Source organism: Sus scrofa, chromosome 1, assembly GCF_000003025.6.
Source record: "Sus scrofa isolate TJ Tabasco breed Duroc chromosome 1, Sscrofa11.1, whole genome shotgun sequence".
Taxonomy (NCBI): domain Eukaryota; kingdom Metazoa; phylum Chordata; class Mammalia; order Artiodactyla; family Suidae; genus Sus; species Sus scrofa.
This window is the reverse complement of record NC_010443.5, coordinates 210230632-210249072: the sequence shown is the minus strand read 5'-3', so window position 1 is coordinate 210249072 and position 18441 is coordinate 210230632. Positions and strand designations below refer to the sequence as shown.

At 34.8% G+C, this 18441-nt stretch overlaps 1 long non-coding RNA gene across 1 annotated transcript in view; it reads right to left on the bottom strand.

Annotated features, from left to right (window-relative positions):
• The window catches only part of LOC102165580, a 324487-nt gene that overhangs the window by 220972 nt on the left and 85074 nt on the right, over positions 1-18441 (bottom strand). The gene's annotated exons all lie outside the window — the stretch shown is intronic.

Sequence of the window (18441 nt, the reverse complement as noted above, 5' to 3'; positions counted from 1 at the left end):
TTGCACATTGCTGGGTGACTGTCTCAGTGGCTTTAGTTGATTCTCATTATCTTTTGAACTGGGGTAGAGGACTTAGCTATGCTTGATAAAGCTGCTTAGGTTTGGGGAAAAAATAGTATATGATATTTTTTGCCTTTAAGAATATACAGAGTAAAAACTATTAAACAGTATAGCTGAACCATGAAGGTCAGCATAGCATTTTGTACAAGTGAAACATGTAGCTTCTTGATAGTTTTTCTAATCTGATTGTAATACATGTAATTTCTTGCTAAAGCTTAAAAGGTCTGAATGGAGATCTATGTGTAAATCGATAGCCTGAATATATATTTTTCTATTATCTCGTTCAAAACTGTTACAAAAAGATAACGGTGCATTTGTACTGTATTTTATCTCAAAAGAGATGCTTCCTAATCCATTGGTGGTAGTGGTCAGAATAATAAGGTTTCAGCCATGAATGCAAAGATGAATCTATGCTGATTTGCTCATGTGGATAGTGCTAAAAAAGACAATAAAGAGGGAAGACCAATATCTCCAACAATTTTCCCATTGCAAATATAGAAGAGTGGGAAATAGAAACTATTATTAATGTAATTTATATACATGGTTTTTTTTGAAGGTTTCAAAGTTCTTTAAATTGCTACTTAATTTTATATTTTTCCTTTATTCCCAATCATTTTAAATAAGAGATTAAAGTGTGCTAAAATGTTGATAGTTGTTCACACTCTCTACTTTTGTGTTTGTAAACATTCATAATCAATTGAAAAGAAAATGGAACCAACACTTCTTTTCCATCCCATTACAATTAATCTTCCACATATAACTCACAATTAAACTATTTATAAAACTCTCTGCTGCCTTCTCCAATTTTTTCTCCCAAGTTCCTCTGGAATGTTTACAATCTCTGAATAGCCATTGTTTGCTGGCTTCTGTTATAAAAGAAAAAAAATCTTATTTTTTTAATATTTTTACATATTTATCAGCAATTTACTATTGGAACATCATGTGTAACAGCATGTAAATAATAACACATTTTTTACACTAATAATAAGAAGTACCACTGTTCATTTAAAAATTTCACCTGTGAAATTTTCACCAGGGGTAAAATTCAGATAAGCTGGCTCAGTGTACGTTGTTCTCTCTCAGTGTTATTCTATTTAATATTTTCAAGAGAATCACTAAAAACTCCTATCTCATCCATCTCTGGAAGTTTCCTTCTTTGTAAGAATTATCTTGATTTAAAAGTGTTTAAACATATATTTTAAAAATATTTTAAAATAATTTTATTTAAAAATATTTTGGTCAATCAATATAATTTTATGCAATACATGAAACACTTAACCAATCCCCATTTCTTTAATATATCTATATTAAAGGAATTAAATACACAGTGAAATGTTTTGAGCAAACACAGGCTGCTTACTCCAAATGTTGAGAAATGTAAATAAGCACATCAAGAGCCAAAACATGATTTTCACTAAACATTCCTTGGTGTGAATAGTGCCCCACAGAGTTGTTTCAGGATAATTCATTTCATCTATAATGAGAACCAATGAAGTAAATTTGCAAGCACTGAAGACACATAAATGGCACTGCCAATTACCCAGTGCCATCACAACATGCTTCTTCCTTCTGACAAAGTAGGGAGTGAAATTATAATAAGCACAGTCTAGGGACATACAGTAACTACCAAAGAAGGATTTTGCCTAATCTTCATAATTATGTTCTAAGTGCTTTCCTTCCAACATTTCCATTTGGATTCAGACATTTTTTTTTTTTCTCTATGTGACTCTGAATACTGTGAAAGAAAAATGCTATGCTTCAGCCTAGAGGCATCTGAGTTTCACTGGGAAATCTTTGCCAAAATTTTAGAAAACTCAGAAATATATCAGCCATGGTTCATTCTATGCAGGGATCAAGCTGAATCTCATTTGATCTTTTCTGGGATCCTGGACTTGGACTGGTGAGTTGTTTGAGTAGTATGGTTGTACATTGTTCTCAGTGTACACTGTTCTCTCTCAGTGTTATTCTATTTAATATTTTCAAGGAGGTCAAGTGGTGGCTTATAAAGAGATATTTCTGTATCCAAAATATCCAAATAAAATTGAATTCCACAGGCTTCACCACAATAGCACCATGTTCCACTGAGATGATAATTCACTCTTTCTAGAAAGAGTTCAGGGGAAAAACCTACCATTCATGACTCAACAAACTAGTTTTGACTTCTGACAAAAATCACACATATTACTTTTCTTGTGCAAATAGACATGGCTTTTAAGAGACTTGCTATGTAATCTAGCTGTCACAGGGACCAGCTGTGTGACTTAAACCAGGTTATGTCACATCTCTGATCTGGATGACCTTCACCTATGAAATGAAGGAGTTTGAGACTAGCACAAACAACATATGATTCTTTTTCTTCATGTGTAAAGACACTGAGCTATATTCATTTTCCGAACAGTTCTCTCATTATACTTTAAGATAAAAGATTTAGGTGAAAGACTTTGCAAATGAATTTTCAATATACTGTTAACACAGTTTTATTGGCCTAGGTAGGTTTTTTTTTTTTTAATCATAAAATTGATAATGTGTGCCATGACACTTTCATTGAGCAAACATTCACCAATGCCAGTAAGTGCTAAGCACTATGTTGAGTGCTGAGGGTAGAAGAAAAATGCAATATAGACCTCGCCCTAAAGAAGCTATAGAGGAAATAAAACATGGAGTTAAAATAGTCACTATTTCTTGTGTGCTTACTATGCATCAAGTTGCACAGTTCCAGTTAATAGATGAATAGATGAGAAGAGCAATTTATATTCAAATCTAGATTTGACTGACTCCAAATTCTGTGGGGATCAACAATGCAAAACTACCGCAACAGAGAAAAGGGTTTAGCAAATATTTATGTAGTCTCCTTGAATTCCAATTCCTATTTATGTACATTCCTTGATGCCTTTAATGTATAAGCTTATCCCATCAAATTTCATGAGAGGATTCTTTGTGAACAGAGACAGTTTACTCCAGGTCCTTGTCCCTGCCAATGGGTTTTTCAGGATTTAGTGATATGGCCTGTTGATCTCACACTGCAAGTCCTCATTAATGCCCTCCCAATTCACTTGCCTAACAATGTCCTGACCATTAGCTTTGCCTATGTCAATTCCCTCCTCTAAGAGAGTAGAACTGACTCTAACACCAGAGTCATTATCTTGAGTCTAGACTACTTCCCAAAACAAATCTATATGAAAAACAACATAGTTGATAATAAATAAGATTTTATCTTCTTCATTCTTGAAAACTGACCTTAGATTGCCAAAAATGGTACCAATATTTTGTCTAATGACTGTTTTTCTTTCTTTTTTTTTTATCCTTTTCTTAGGGCTGTACCCACAGCACATGGAAGTTCCCTGGCTAGAGACTGAACAGGAGCTACAGTTGCCGGCCTAGCCACAGCCACAGCAATGTGGGATCTGGGCTGTGTCTGCAACCTACACTACAGCTCAGGGCAATACCGGATCCCCCACCAATGAACGAGGCCAGGGACTGAACCCACATCCTTATGGATACTAGTCAGATTCATTTCCACTGTGCCACAATGGGAACTCTCTAATGACTATTTTTCTTGGGACCAACCATAGTTCTGGGCTTTTTCTTGGCCTCAGTCCTACCTGCTTCTGAATTTTCTCCATTAGCCTCCATATAGCTAGGGTTTTGAAAAATTCTCAACATTGTTTTCCTATCTAAGAATCCTGTCACTATTCAATTTACAGTAATTACATTAACCTGATAAGAAGACTATCCATCCAATATGTTAGGCTTAAATTAAATAAATGCACCTTGCTTAGGTTAAATAAGTGTAATAAACCTTTACAATGTTTGTACACTTGTCTTTATAGATAAAAACACAAGTGACAAGCATTTCTTGGACAGATTTTCTGGCTTTCTTCTATTTGGAATCAACACATTAACTGTGAAGACCACAATTAATGGTTGTAAAACTCTTTTGGGCAACAGTCTTTCTCTTTCTCTCTGTCACCTTGTCTGTTTTGTGATCTCTATGGGCAAGAGTGTCCATTACTCTGTAATTAACTTTAAAATAACTGTGTGACTAGGCAGTTAAAAACACCCTATGCTTTGTAGGGTCCCATGTTCTTAGAGCTTAATTAGACTCGATCTCTGGGAGGATGCACATTTTTAATTGATGTTCAGATCTAATTGTACAGATACTACATATGCAGAACCATTGTCTTAAAGAAATATAATGTGGGTGTTCTGTGTGCTACTATTTGGAAATAGAACTCACTTATTTTTAATGCAATTGTACTCAACAAACACAAAATATAATTTTTCTTTGAAATTTCCATATCATAGAAGAGAGAATACTTTATACAAGAAAAAAACATATTTATTATAATTTTGAAGGAAACTGTTAGAACTGAAACAAAATGTATTATCCACCCATAGCCCCATAGTCTTTTAAAAAAGAGATTTGTTTAGATGTGATCAATTAGATAATGACTATAATTACTAGAATTTCATAATTAGGTGTCAAAACACCAGTCATCATAATAGGATGCTAATAATATTACCTCACATTGATGGAATTTTAAAATTTTCAGAGCTTCTTAGGACATGGGCCTTATAATGACTTAGACTAAGAAGTCTATTATTTATTAATTTTGTGACTTTGGGCTAAATATATCCTCTAAGAACAGTTTCCTACCTACCTTAACATTGATAAAAACAACCTTACTACTCAAGGTGATCTACATAAATAATTAAATTCATATAAAAAGCTAATGAAAATAGGAAAAAATAATCCTCAAATTCATACAGAAGCACAAAAGTCTCTGAATGGCCAAAGCAATTTTAAAAAAGAAAACAAAGCTAGAGGCATTACACTTCCTCATCTAAAAATATATTAGAAAGCTGCAGTATGGTACTGAGATAAAAGAGATATATTGACAATGGATAGTACATATAGTGAGCCCACAAATAAACCTACACATATGGAGTCAGGTGCTCTTTGACAAAGATGCCAGCATACACAATAGGGAAAGTTTTATTTAATAAATAAATGTCTCTTCAAGAAACTGTTTTGGGAAAACTGGATATACTTGTGTAAAAGCATGAAATTGGGCTCTTACCTCATACCACACATACACACACACATAACAATTCTAATAGATGAAAGACTTAAACTAAGACCCGAAACCATAAAAATTCTATGAGAAAACATAGGCTAAAACCTTTTGGATTTGGCCTTGCCAACCAATGATTTTTTTGGGGCACCAAAAGCACAAGCAACAAAAGTAAAAGTAGGTAAGTGGGAATAAACAATAAAGCTCTTGCACAGCAAAGGAGTCAATAAAATAAAAAGGCAACAACAACAACAACAACAACAACAACAACAAAAAAAAAAAAAAAAAAAAAAAAGAGTTCCCGTCGTGGCGCAGTGGTTAACGAATCCGACTAGGAACCATGAAGTTGCAGGTTCGGTCCCTGCCCTTGCTCAGTGGGTTAACGATCCGGCGTTGCCATGAGCTGTGGTGTAGGTTGCAGACACGGCTCGGATCCCGCGTTGCTGTGGCTCTGGTGTAGGCCGGTGGCTACAGCTCCAATTAGACCCCTAGCCTGGGAACCTCCATATGCCGCGGGAGTGGCCCAAGAAATAGCAAAAAGACAAAAAAATAAATAAATAAATAAATAAAATAAAAATAAAATAAAAAGGTAACCTACAGAATGGGAGAAATATTTGCAAACCATATTTCTGATAAAATGTTAATACAGAGAAATAGAGATAGATATGGCTATCAGTTACAACTCAATAGGAAAAACCAAATTACTAATTGAAAAATGGCCAAGGAACTAAGGAATGGAATATATTGTTTTGCCAAAAAGCCTTGCAATTGGCCAACACATGAAAATGTGCTTAACATCACTATCAGGGAAATGTAAATAAAAACCACAGTATTATTTCACTCCTGTTGAGATGGGTATTATGAGATGAAAAAAATGTTGCTGAAGAAATGGAAAAAAGGGAATGCTTGTACACTTTGTTGGTGTGAATGTAAACTGGTGTAGCCACTGTGGAAAATAATATGGATGTTTAACAAAAACTGAAAACTGCCATATGACTCAGAAATCCCGCATCTGGGGACATAGCCCAAGGAATTACTGTAAGGCTCTCGAGGAGATATCTGCTGTCCCATGTTCACTGAAATATTATCCATAGCAGCCAAGATATGGAAGCAGCAAAAATGTCCACCATGGATGTAAACAATGTGATATATAAACACGGATGAGTATCATTCAGGCTTAAAAAGGATGAGAATTCTGCCATTTTTAACAACATGGATTAAACCAGGGGAACATTATGTCAGACAGAGTATGCTTATTTCAAAATACCTTTTAAGATATACAATATACAAAATATCTCTTATGAATCTAGAATAGTCAAACTCTTAGAATCAGAGAGTTAAAGTTAAATGGTAGGTGCCAGGAATTGAAGGAAGAGGGATATGGAGAGAAATTAGTCAAAGATTTAAGGTTTAGTTATACAAAATAAGTGAGTTCTATAGATCTACTTCACAGTAAAGCGCTTTTAGTTAATAATAACATATTGTGTACTTAACATTTTGCAAAGAGTGTAGATCTTGTGTTGCTATCATAAAATAATAATAATAATGATAAAGAGCAGGAAGAAATTTCAGAAGCAGTATATAAGTTTTAGGCATAAATTATGGTGATGATTCCACAGGTAGCTACATATCTCCAATCTCAAGTTGAATATATTACTTTACAAAGCTTTTACATGTTAAAAAAATTTTTTTGAAGGCTTGGTGATGGAAAAGAGGAGGCCCGTAATGGAAAACAAGACCAAAAACTTCAAAACAGCTGATAAGAATAGGAGTTTTACAGTGAAAAAGTTTTAAAAAATGTAATTTATTACCCTTTTTTTAAGTTTACTTGTTTTCTTCTATTGTTTTCATTCTTATTCTTCCACCATGATCCTTTTTATATCCATATTTTAATATTTATCATTTCTTTCGTGTTTTTAAAGGAATAAAGTCTCTTGAACTTAGAACCATTTTGTTCAATGATTTTAATTTGCCACTGTTCATTTTTTTCTATTATTTGTGTTTCACTCTTTAAATCTGTAATTACACGCACTGCCCTAAGTTTTCACCCAGTGTTGCAACATTTATTCCTGTGTAGTACAGCTCATACCCTCAACTTTCAACTGAACTTATCCTGATAAAATAACCAGGACTTCCTTCTTACAACACTCACTGGCTTTGTCTCATGTTTTTATCTTAACCTAATGCTCTGTGACTTTATTCAATTGACACTGGTTGATTTCATGAATAAATATATTAATTTCAATACCAAAATATTCAAGATGAACATCAAATGGGTTTAATATAATTTATTAATTTAACAAGTAGTCAAGCATGAGAGAATAGATGGGTGAATGAATTCTTCAGCAGAAATTTATAGGGTGTTATAAAACTTTTTTATATATTTCTCTGCTTATTTTATTTATAGATTTCTTACTGCTCCATTTCCACATTTTTCACCTTAGTTGTGAACTTTTTATTATCACTGCACATTTTTTGTCTCTTACATTACCGAATTCACCAACTTAAGATTTTCAATATTACCTCTGGGCTGTGGTATCTTGAACCTGCTTCCCAATCCTGATCTTTGTTATTTTCACATTTCAAATCTCTAATTGTCTCCTAGACAATCCCACTGGATATTCTATTTTCCCTTAAATATTCCAAAGCTAAAACTTATTAACTAATTACATGCCTTTTACTTTTTTGTGCAGGCTGTGCAGAAGGTGAAGATTGAAAATTGGCAAAAGTAAAACTAGCAACACGTTTCTGCTATATACCCCACTTCAGAAATCAGTGCCTATTTCCTGCCAGCATCTAAGATCAACTTGTTCCTCACTTCTGGTCAAACCCACAGAATGTCATCATAGGGGTCCATCCTCTGAAAATATATCCACTCAGCTCATGCTTTTCCTACTAGAAAATACAAAGGTCTGCAATTTCTCTCCATCATATAAACCAGTATATGTCAGGACTGTCTGTGAAATTAGCATTATGTGGAAGATTTTAACAAATACTGGTGCTTAACTACATTCCCAAATATTCTTCTTTAATTAGTAGGAAGTAAGACTTGAGAACTTGAGTCGTGATAAACTCCCTGGGTGATTCTAACATGCATTCAAATTTTTCACCACTCAATTACACGACAGCTTCTGGATTATTTTGTTTAATAACACATTTTGTATAAAGACCACTCCCTTCCTTCTCCAGACTAACCTTCCCCTATGCATGGCATTTCAACGATACTGCACTACATTTTATAATACAGCATGTGGTCTGTTTCATAGTACTAAGATGTTTCTCATGATCTTGTCACATTTTTACACTCCCAAACCATTCTTATAAATTCATCTCACAAATTGCCTCTCCCAGGGAAGCATTCCTGGATACTAATATCCCTTCACCTCTACCTACACCATTACCTATGTCCTTTTGTAATAAATTTGAGAATACAAAGTGGTCTCTTTCTTATATTTTATTAACTCAGATTAACACAGTTTATAGCAATCTTATATTCCTGTCTGGTCACTAATGAAGGAGTTGGGCTACTTACTAGAAGATGCAGTACAAAGTTGGATAACAGTGACCACACCTAGAGCTGAGTAATTGTTGCTATTTAATCTATTGGCCCTAACTTGTGGTAAATATGACCCATTATCTTCCCATTTCTGGAGGTGGAGAGTGACAAAGAAAGGGATGGAGGGAAAAGCTAATGAAATAAATACTCTAAAAGAATCAACTATAAAATTTAATTAAAGAAATTAAAGGTGACACAGAAAGATGAAATGTTATACCATGCTCTTGGATAGGAAGAATCAATATTGTTAAAATGGCTATATTACCCAAGGCAATCTATGAATTTAATGCAACCCTACCAAATTACCAATGGCATTTGTCACAGAACTAGAACAATTTTTTTTAAGTTATATGGAAACACTAAAGACGTTGAATACCCAAAGTAATCTTGAAAAAGAAAAATGGAGCTGGAAGAATCAGGATTCCTGACTTCAGACTATACTACAAAGCCACAGTCATCAAAACATTGTAATACTAACACAAAAACAAAACTATTGATCAATACAAAAGGATAGAAATCCCAGATATAAACCCATGGATCTATGGTCAACTAACCTATTACAAATGAGGCAAGAATATACAATGGGGAAAAAACAGCTTCAGAAATAAGTGGTGCTGAAAATTAGATGGATATATGTAAAAGAATGAAATTAGAACATTCTCTTAACACCATACACAAAAATAAACTCAAAATGGATTAAAGACCTTCATATAAGGCTTAATACTAAAAATCAATTAGAGGAAAACATAGGCAGACACCCTTTGACATAAATTGCAGCAATGTCTTTTTGGATACACCTCCTAGAGTAACGAAAATGAAAACAAGCTTATGCACAGCAAAGAAAACCATAAGCAAAATGAAAAAATAATCCACAGAATGGGATAAAATATTTGCAAATGAAACAACTGACAATGGATTAATCTCTAAAATATACAAATAGCTCATGTAGCTTTAAATTAAAAAAAACATTGAAAAGTGGTCAGAAGATCTAAATATACATGTCTCCAAAGAAGAGAGACAGATGGTCAAAAAGCACCTGAAAAAATGCTCAACAAAATAAGTACTAGAGAAATGAAAATCAAAATTACAATGAGGTATCACCTCACAACTGTAAGAATGGCCATCATCAAAAAAGTCTCCAAACAATAAATGCTGGAGAAGGTGTGGAGAAAAGAGAACCCTCCTATACTACTGGAGGGAATGGAAGGTGATATGACCACAGGGAGGACAGTATGGAAGTTTCTTAAGAAAACAAATATAGAACTATCATGTGACACAGCAATCCCACTCCTGGAAATAAATCTGAAGAAAACCATAATACAAAATGATACAGGAACCCCAATAGTCATTCCAGCATTATTTACAATTGCCAAGACATGGAAGCAACTTAAACATCCATTAACTGAGAAATGGATAAAGAAGATAGGGTACATATATACAATGGAATATTACTTGCCATAAAAAGGATGAAATGATGCCATTTGCAGCAACATCAATGGACTTAGAGATTATTATACTAAGTGAAGTTAAAGACAAAGATCACATGATATCACTTATGGGTGGGATCTAATTTTTTTTAATTTTGCAAATGAACATTAAGTATAAAACAATCACATAGATTTCAAAATAAAACTAAATATTATTAAGGGGAATTGTGGGGCTGGCAAGGGATAAATTAGGAGTTTGGGACTGACATATACACACGACTGTGTGAGGAATGTATAAGTAACAAAGAGTTACTATTTAGCACAGGGAAATATACTTAATGTTCTGTGATAACCTATTTTAGAAAAGAATCTGAAGGGGAATTGATATATATGCACAACTGAATCACATTGCTGTACACCTGGAACTAATACAACCTTGTAAGTCAATTATACTTCAATAAAATTAAAAAAAAATCAAGTTTTCCTTACCACCTGTGTCACCTGAGATAAATTACTTAACTTTTTTGTTACTGCATTTTGCAAAATTCCATCCTGTGGGTTTTTTTTTTTTTTTAGACTTTTAGACTTTCTGAAATACTGGTATTCTTCATTATTCATTCACTCTTAAATATTATTGAGTACTATTTATTGAGTGCCTACTAAATATGAGACAATAATTAAATTCATTAACTCAACAAGATACGTGGATGTTTAATGTAATCACACTGCTAGTAAATAATAATTTGATTATAACATGTGTATCTTTGTTATCTCTTCTAAGTGATATAACCTCCAAACATTCTAAACTATTTAGAGCAAGTCAGTCATGGTGTTTATTAAAACTTTTTATCCACAAGGCATATGAAAAGGGCTAGATGAAATTTAAAAACACAAGACAAAAAATAATTAATGGTAAAAAGAGCAAAAATTTAGAAATGAACTTACCTAAAAGTAAACATAAAGTAGAGGGATTGGCTATATTTTATGGACTATACTTTATAGACTCATCATAGTTACACATATATATATACTCATAAATAATGACACAAGAATGTGTATATATATATAAGGATACAAACAATATATATACATATATACATTAGTATAACATGCTGAAATATATGCATATATGTACACATATACATGTATGTATACACACAACACACATATACATAGATATAAATTACATCAATGCCTGACAAATAGTAATTTACATAGACATTAACCATTGTTGTTATTATTGTTAGTATGTACTAGGCACACTCTAAAATGTGAGGAGTTCATAGACTGATATGCAAAAAAAGGATTCTTTTGACTGTTCAACAGAGAAAGACCACAGGGACACAGGGATGGAACTTGGGAAACCAAATTGGAGATAACTGCAATGAAACAGTTATGATATGGCAGTAATTTGTATAAGGAAACGATAGTAAGAAATTATGGGTTTTTAGATATATCTTAAAGGAAAAACTCAGAAGATTTGCCTATGGATTAGACACAGAGTATAAAGGAGAGAAGAATGTCAAGTGTCACTTCAAGAATGAGAGTGATTAAAGAAGTATAAATGAATGCTGTTCAAATTTAGATGAAGAAAATGTTTGCATCCAGCTGGAAATAAAGCAAAGGCTACATCAATGAGATCATATTTTGGATGAACCATCTAAATTGTTGTATGAGTAAATCTTTTATAAAACATGAGGGTATATATATATATGAATTTATTTTTATTATTATATATGTAAAAACACACATATATATGATTTTATTTCTTTTTCTTAAACAATTTTACATTCTTCTGGACTCCCCAGTTGGTAACTAATGATAATACAATTTCTGCTGTTTGTAAGGTCCCCAAAATATGCCCATGGGGTCATGTATTGATCCAAACTTTACAAGGAGCTGGAAAACAGCAAGGGTCCAGATCCTTTGTCAAGTCTTGTCAATTATTATTGTTATTACCAATATTCATTCTATTACTCTAAATTGTCTCTTTGTGATAATCCACTGATATCTTTCAGAATTTATGGGGCAGATCCTTTACAGAAATCCAATCTACAGACCATAGTCACATAAGTTTTGAGATGTTTCTGGGAATGTTTGGTATCTTCTGCCACATGAAGAAACCCTCCAAAAATCACCAAACACCATAGTTTTAGAAATGTCCAATCACTTAATGCAGCTCTAGTTCCTTGGCATCTTCTTCAATAATAATAACAAAAACAGAAAAGCCAAGAAAACTCAATGGATGAGGATGCTGTCCTGGTACTTAGAAAATTCTGGTTTTGACCCTAAAATACATAGGCCAATAAATACCATCCATGTCTCTTTTGTGTCATTTCAGTGAACTAAAACTTAGACTGACCTTTCACTCAGTGGGTTAAGGTTCCAGCATTGTCACAAGCTGTGGCCTAGGATGCAGATGCAACTAAGATCTGGCACTGCTGTGGCTATGGCACAGGCCTGCAGCTGCAACTCTGATTTGAACCCTACCCCAGAAACTTCCATATGCCACTAGTGCAGCATTAAAAAAAAAAAAAGAGAGAGAGACTGACTTGCTGGTAAAAGTGAAAGAAACTCTGCAACTATGGGAAGACCTTTGGTTTTATCTACCTTTGCATGTAATATTAAACCTGATGCCCAGTTGAATGATGGAATACAGGATATACATTTTTTCTTCTACTCTGTCATTTATATTAGAGTATTGTCAGATATTGAAGAAAAATGAGAATACCACAGAAATAGAAAATGAGGCTAAAGAGATTCATAGATAGAACTGAAATCATAGAGAATGTTACTATTTATCTAGGACTCCTAGGCTGGTATATTTGATAAAAATAAAGTCATCACAATCAAATTCAGAAGGATACTACAGATTTACAAAAACAATTATGTAAACTATTCTTCTATAATATCTAATATTAAAAGGGATAAGATGTAATTTTATCATTTTTAAGATTCCCAAATCTTATTTTAACCTATGTATGCTATACATGCTATGTTCCTTATATGGATAAGAGAATAATAAAACATTAATAGTTTTTCAATATGTACACTGTTACAGCATTATAGCATACACTATGAAATAGGTAACCTGGAACAAAAAGGAGTTCTGGTTGGTTGCTTTTCCCTCTCTTTGTTCCAGAAGCCCCTTGACAAGTCTGCCAACATATTAACCTTTGTTCTTTCTCCCTAGAATTTCTAGAAATAGGGCAAATGGGCTGCTTCTTATAAAAAATGAGCAATGTGTTCATGAGCTGGGGGTTTTTCACTTCCCCTTCAGCATGATTAGTCTTGACTGCTTGGATCCACACATGGGTTTAAAAAACATGTACAATGCTAAGACACTTTTCTTTCTGAGAGGCAATTTAAAAAGGGAGTTGGAAACAACATTGTGCGTGTGTATACAATGAGCTAAGTTTATCAAAATTGTATCTAAAATCTTATGTGCAAAACCACAGTACAAAACCACTACCAGTGGGAGTTTCAGGAGACTCTTAGGGAAATTTTGTTATTTGCAACATAACAATAATCCTTATTTGACCTTTAAAAAATTAGACTGTAATAATTTATTCTACATTTGCCCTTTAGATCCATGTTCCATCCTTATTGATCATATAATACCATTCAAAAGACTGTCAGTGAGCCATATCCCTCAGATTTCATTGTCATCTGCCTTCCCCTTGGATTTGGCCAACTGGAGGTGCTGATAAGATATAAAAGATGGAGAAGAGATCTAACCCGTGATTTTTTTTTTTCCCATTGTTCTTTCTCTGAAGTGGTTCTGACGGGGGTTGTGTCCCTCTTTGAGAGTGGATTATACACGGGAATTCCACTTGCATGATCCCAGACCTCAGCTGGGTTCCAATACCACACATACAAAGGTTCAACATAGACTCAGAAATGCTATTTCTAACACTGGGATGCCTCAAATCCTGTTTCTCATAACCTAGCCCATAAGTATAGTAGAAGTCCCTTTACTACAAAAAGCTCTTAAAAATCACAGATTGATGCACTATCTGATTTTTCTGTGGATTATACAGAAACAATGTTACTTCAAGACTGAAGATTTTACCCCCAAATGAAATATATTCTAGTTACAACAAAGGAGGAAATAGGAATTATTCTAAACAGAAAAATCAACAAATAAAACATCTTTATATTTATTACTCCTCTGTCCAAATAAATTACGTGTTGAGTATTTTGTGATACTTGTGTTAGAAAATAGATGTCATCTTTCAATTACCCATGTAAAAAAACAGGAAAATATAATCAGATATTATCAACTGTCAATCATCCAGATGAGTGATTTCAAGTTGTAGGTTGTAATATTCAGTACTTCATTAAATCAAAGTAATTAGTCAAGACAAGCAATTTGTTAAAAGGTTCAAGAGATTAGACAAGTCAGAGATTTAATTAAAATAGAATATAAAGGATCATGAGTTGAACATAGTAAGGATTCTTGTATCATGAACCTTGATTTATCAGAAAATATATATGGGTTTATGAACTTGCCACAATGTAAAATATAGTTCTTATTATGAATTACAATTATAAAAGCTTGAAAATTTATATTACGAAGTACAGATCTGATCCCTTCTTCCTTTGGAGACATTTACAAGACTGTGTCTACAGAAGTTGCCTTTGGTATGTACTACAATGTATTTACGCCTTCTAAGACTGACAAAGTCATTCCATAGGATTTTGAGACAAAATAAACAGCTAAGAGTTGAGAGAGCATTGTGAGAAAGAGCTCATTTTTACTTAATGTATCTTGTGTAGACTATAAATGAGATTTTGTTTAACCTCAAAGTTCTAAATCTCTTGCTCATTGCTTAATGGAAAATGCACCCATACATATACATCTGTATATATATCCCCTTTATAAATTATGAGCAGGGGATTTAGGTCTTCACAAACAGAAATTCCTCAAACCACAGGCAAGGATTACCTGTACAATATAGGGAATATTATTCATGTTTGAGAGAAGAGGGGATTTAGGTTTAGTGGGATAAAGGAATCTCTATATCCCAACAAAGCCAATGGCACTGATGTTAAGGTGGGGGTATCACAATGATTTATAGGATGGGCCTGGGGACAGACTTTCTGGGTTTATAGTCTTACTTTGCCATAGTTTAGCTATGCCATCTTGCATAAAGTTTTAATCTCTTAATTCCTCAGTGTTTATTCTTAAAATGGAGACATTAAAGTACCTACAATTTGACTGTTCTGAGAATTTTGTAAGTTAAATATATAAGTGCTTAGACAATGTTAGACATATCATAAATATCCAATACAGTCTGGCTAATATTCTCCCTTATTTTCTCTTTTTTCTTACTCAGAATCATCATTTCTTGGTTCTTTCTTCTATAATATTATTGTCACATGGTGTTTAAAATCTGTGTATCTTGATATATGACCACTGCAAGCTTACATAAAAGCTTATGATGTACATGATGTTCCTACTGTGGCAAAGAAGAAACAAATCCAACTAGTATGCATGAGGATGTGGGTTTATCCCTGGCCTCACTCAGTAGGTTAAGGATCTGGTGTTCCCTTGAGCTGTGGTGTAGGTCGCAGATGCAGCATGGATCTGGCATTGCAGTGGCTGAGGTGTGGGATGGCAGCTGCAGCTCCAATTCAATTTGTAGCCAGGGAACTTCCATATGTTGCAGGTAGAGGTACAGCCCTAAAAAGCAGAGGGAAAAAAAGCTTATGATGTATATATTATCTTTCATTTCTTAAATATTTGAATGATATTAAAAGATAGTCTTGAGACAGGGAGGCAAGATGGCAGAAGAGTAAGAGGACATGTTCACCCTCTCAAAACATATCAAAAAAACTCACCTACATGTAAAATGATTTGCACAGAACATCAACTGAATGCTGGCATAAGAACTTAAACCTCCAAAAAGGGAAGGAAAATCTTGACAAAGCTGTGTAGAACAAAAGAAAAAAGAGAGAGAGAGAAAAAAAGGAATTAGAATGGGTCTAACACTCCCATCAGGGAGTCGTGAAGGAGAAAGGGAACCTATACCCTGGGAAGGCACCTAACCAACGGAAAGATCAGCCAAGTCGGAGGGAACTCCAAGAAGCCAAGAAAAGCACAACAGCAGGTCTGAGATCCAAAAAGCAGAGCTGCACAGACCATGTGAACCACTGGCATAGACACCACAGACTGATATGTTCAGTGGGGTCTAGGCGCTGAGACTTAGGCTCCAGAGGTCAATCCTGGGGAGTGGACTGGGGTTGGTGGTATGGAGACAGCCTAAGGGACTAGAAAGTGGTGCATTGCTGGTGGGGTGAGTGGTATGCTAAGGGCTGGGGAATGGAAAGCCACAGCAGAGGAAACCCTGGAGAAGGTCTGGACCTGCAGGAGAGGTAAGGCACCACTGTTGCAAAGGGGAGAGGAGGAGGGCAGGACAACATAGGAAACTCCTTGGGCCCCGGTGTGCACGCTTGCCCACTGGATTGCAGAGAGCTGAGTGCTCCTTCGGGATGTGTGCACTCTGCAAGCGCAGATCCAGCCCTGCTGACACCCTGGTGCACTCCAGTCACCTGCACCCAGCCTGCATGGATCCAGCCCTGACTGCATGGATCAGGCCCTGCAGGCACCCTTCCATGCTCTTGGCGCACATGCCCAGCCTGCGCAGATCCGGCCACACTGGCACCCTTGCAGGCACCTGGCATCCATGCCTAGCGTTTGTGGATCTGGCCCTGCCAGTACCCTTGGGTGCTCCCAGTGCTGGGGCCAGCCTGTGTTGATCTGGCCCATCAGGTACCTTTGCACACTCCATGCCCCACCTTCATGGAGCTGCCCCACCAGACCATCCTGGACTGTGCCAAACTACAGTTTGGCTAAACCAAATTCACAGAAAAAGAAAAACACAAGCACGATGAAGAAGCCCAGAAACCATTCCCAGTTAAAGCAACAGGAGAATTCACCTCAAGCAGTCAACAATGAAACAGACCTCTGCAGTCTGACAGACTCTGAGTTCAAAAGAGAGATAGTGAAAATACTGAAGGAATTAAGAGAAGATATGAACAGTAATGCAGATTCCCTCAGAAAGGAACTAGAAAATATAAGGAGGAACATAGAAAAATTAGAAAATTCATTTGCAGAGATGCAAACTGAGCTAAAGGCAATAAAGAGCAGAATGAATAATGCAGAGGAACAAGTTAGTAACATGGAAGACAGAATAATGGAAACCACCCAATCAGGAGAGCAGACAGAAAACCAAATGAAAAACCATGAAAGCAATATAAGAGATCTATGGGATAATATAAAGAGGGCCAATCTATGCATAATAGGAACTCCAGAAGGAGAAGAAAAAGAAAAGGGGATTGAAAATATATGTGAAGAAATTATGGCTGAAAACTTTCCAAATCTAAAGGATACTGAGTTCAAGATACAGGAATCACAGAAGGCCCCAAACAAGTTGAATCCAAACAGGCCCACACCAAGACATACCATAATAAAAATGGCAAAAGTTAAAGAAAGGATTCTAAAGGCAGCAAGAGAAAGGCAAAGTGTTCATTATACGGGAACCCCCATAAGGCTATTAGCTGATTTCTCTACAGAAACACTACAGGCCAGAAGGGAGTGGCAAGATATATTTAAAGCACTAAAAGGAAAAAAATATGTAATCTAGAATACTCTATCCAGCAATAATATCATTTAAAATAGAAGGGGAAATAAAGAATTTCTCCAAGAAACAAAAGCTAAAAGAGTACAGCAAGATGAAACCCATTCTAAAAGAAATACTGTAAAGGCCTCTCTAAATTAAAAAAAAAAAAGTAAGAAAAATTAGGATGGAGGAAACCACAATTGGAAAGCACTCACTTAAAAAAAGCCAGCATATAGATCCAAAAAAATGTTAAAAAAAAAAGACATCAAAACCATGCAATGTGGGTAAGAGAAGTAAGAAAAAAAAATAGATTTTTTTTATCTTGATGTGTTTGAGCCTATATGATTTTTAGGCTAAAGGAAGCATATAATGGGAAGGTGTTAACATACTTAAAAAACAGGGCAACTACAAATCAAAGCCAAACATTACATTCACAAAAACTGAAAAGAAAAATATTCAAGTACAAAATAAATGGAAACCATTTATCCAAAAAAAAAAAAAGAAGAGAAACATAGAGTCAACTGGAAAACAAGGCTTAAAATGGCAATAAATAAAGATCTATCAATAACCACATTAAATGTCAATGGACTGAATGTTCCAGTCAAATGACACAGAGTGGCGGATTGGATAAAAAAGCAAAAACCTTCAATCTGCTGTCTACAAGAAACTCACCTTAGGGCAAAGAATACATAGTTTGA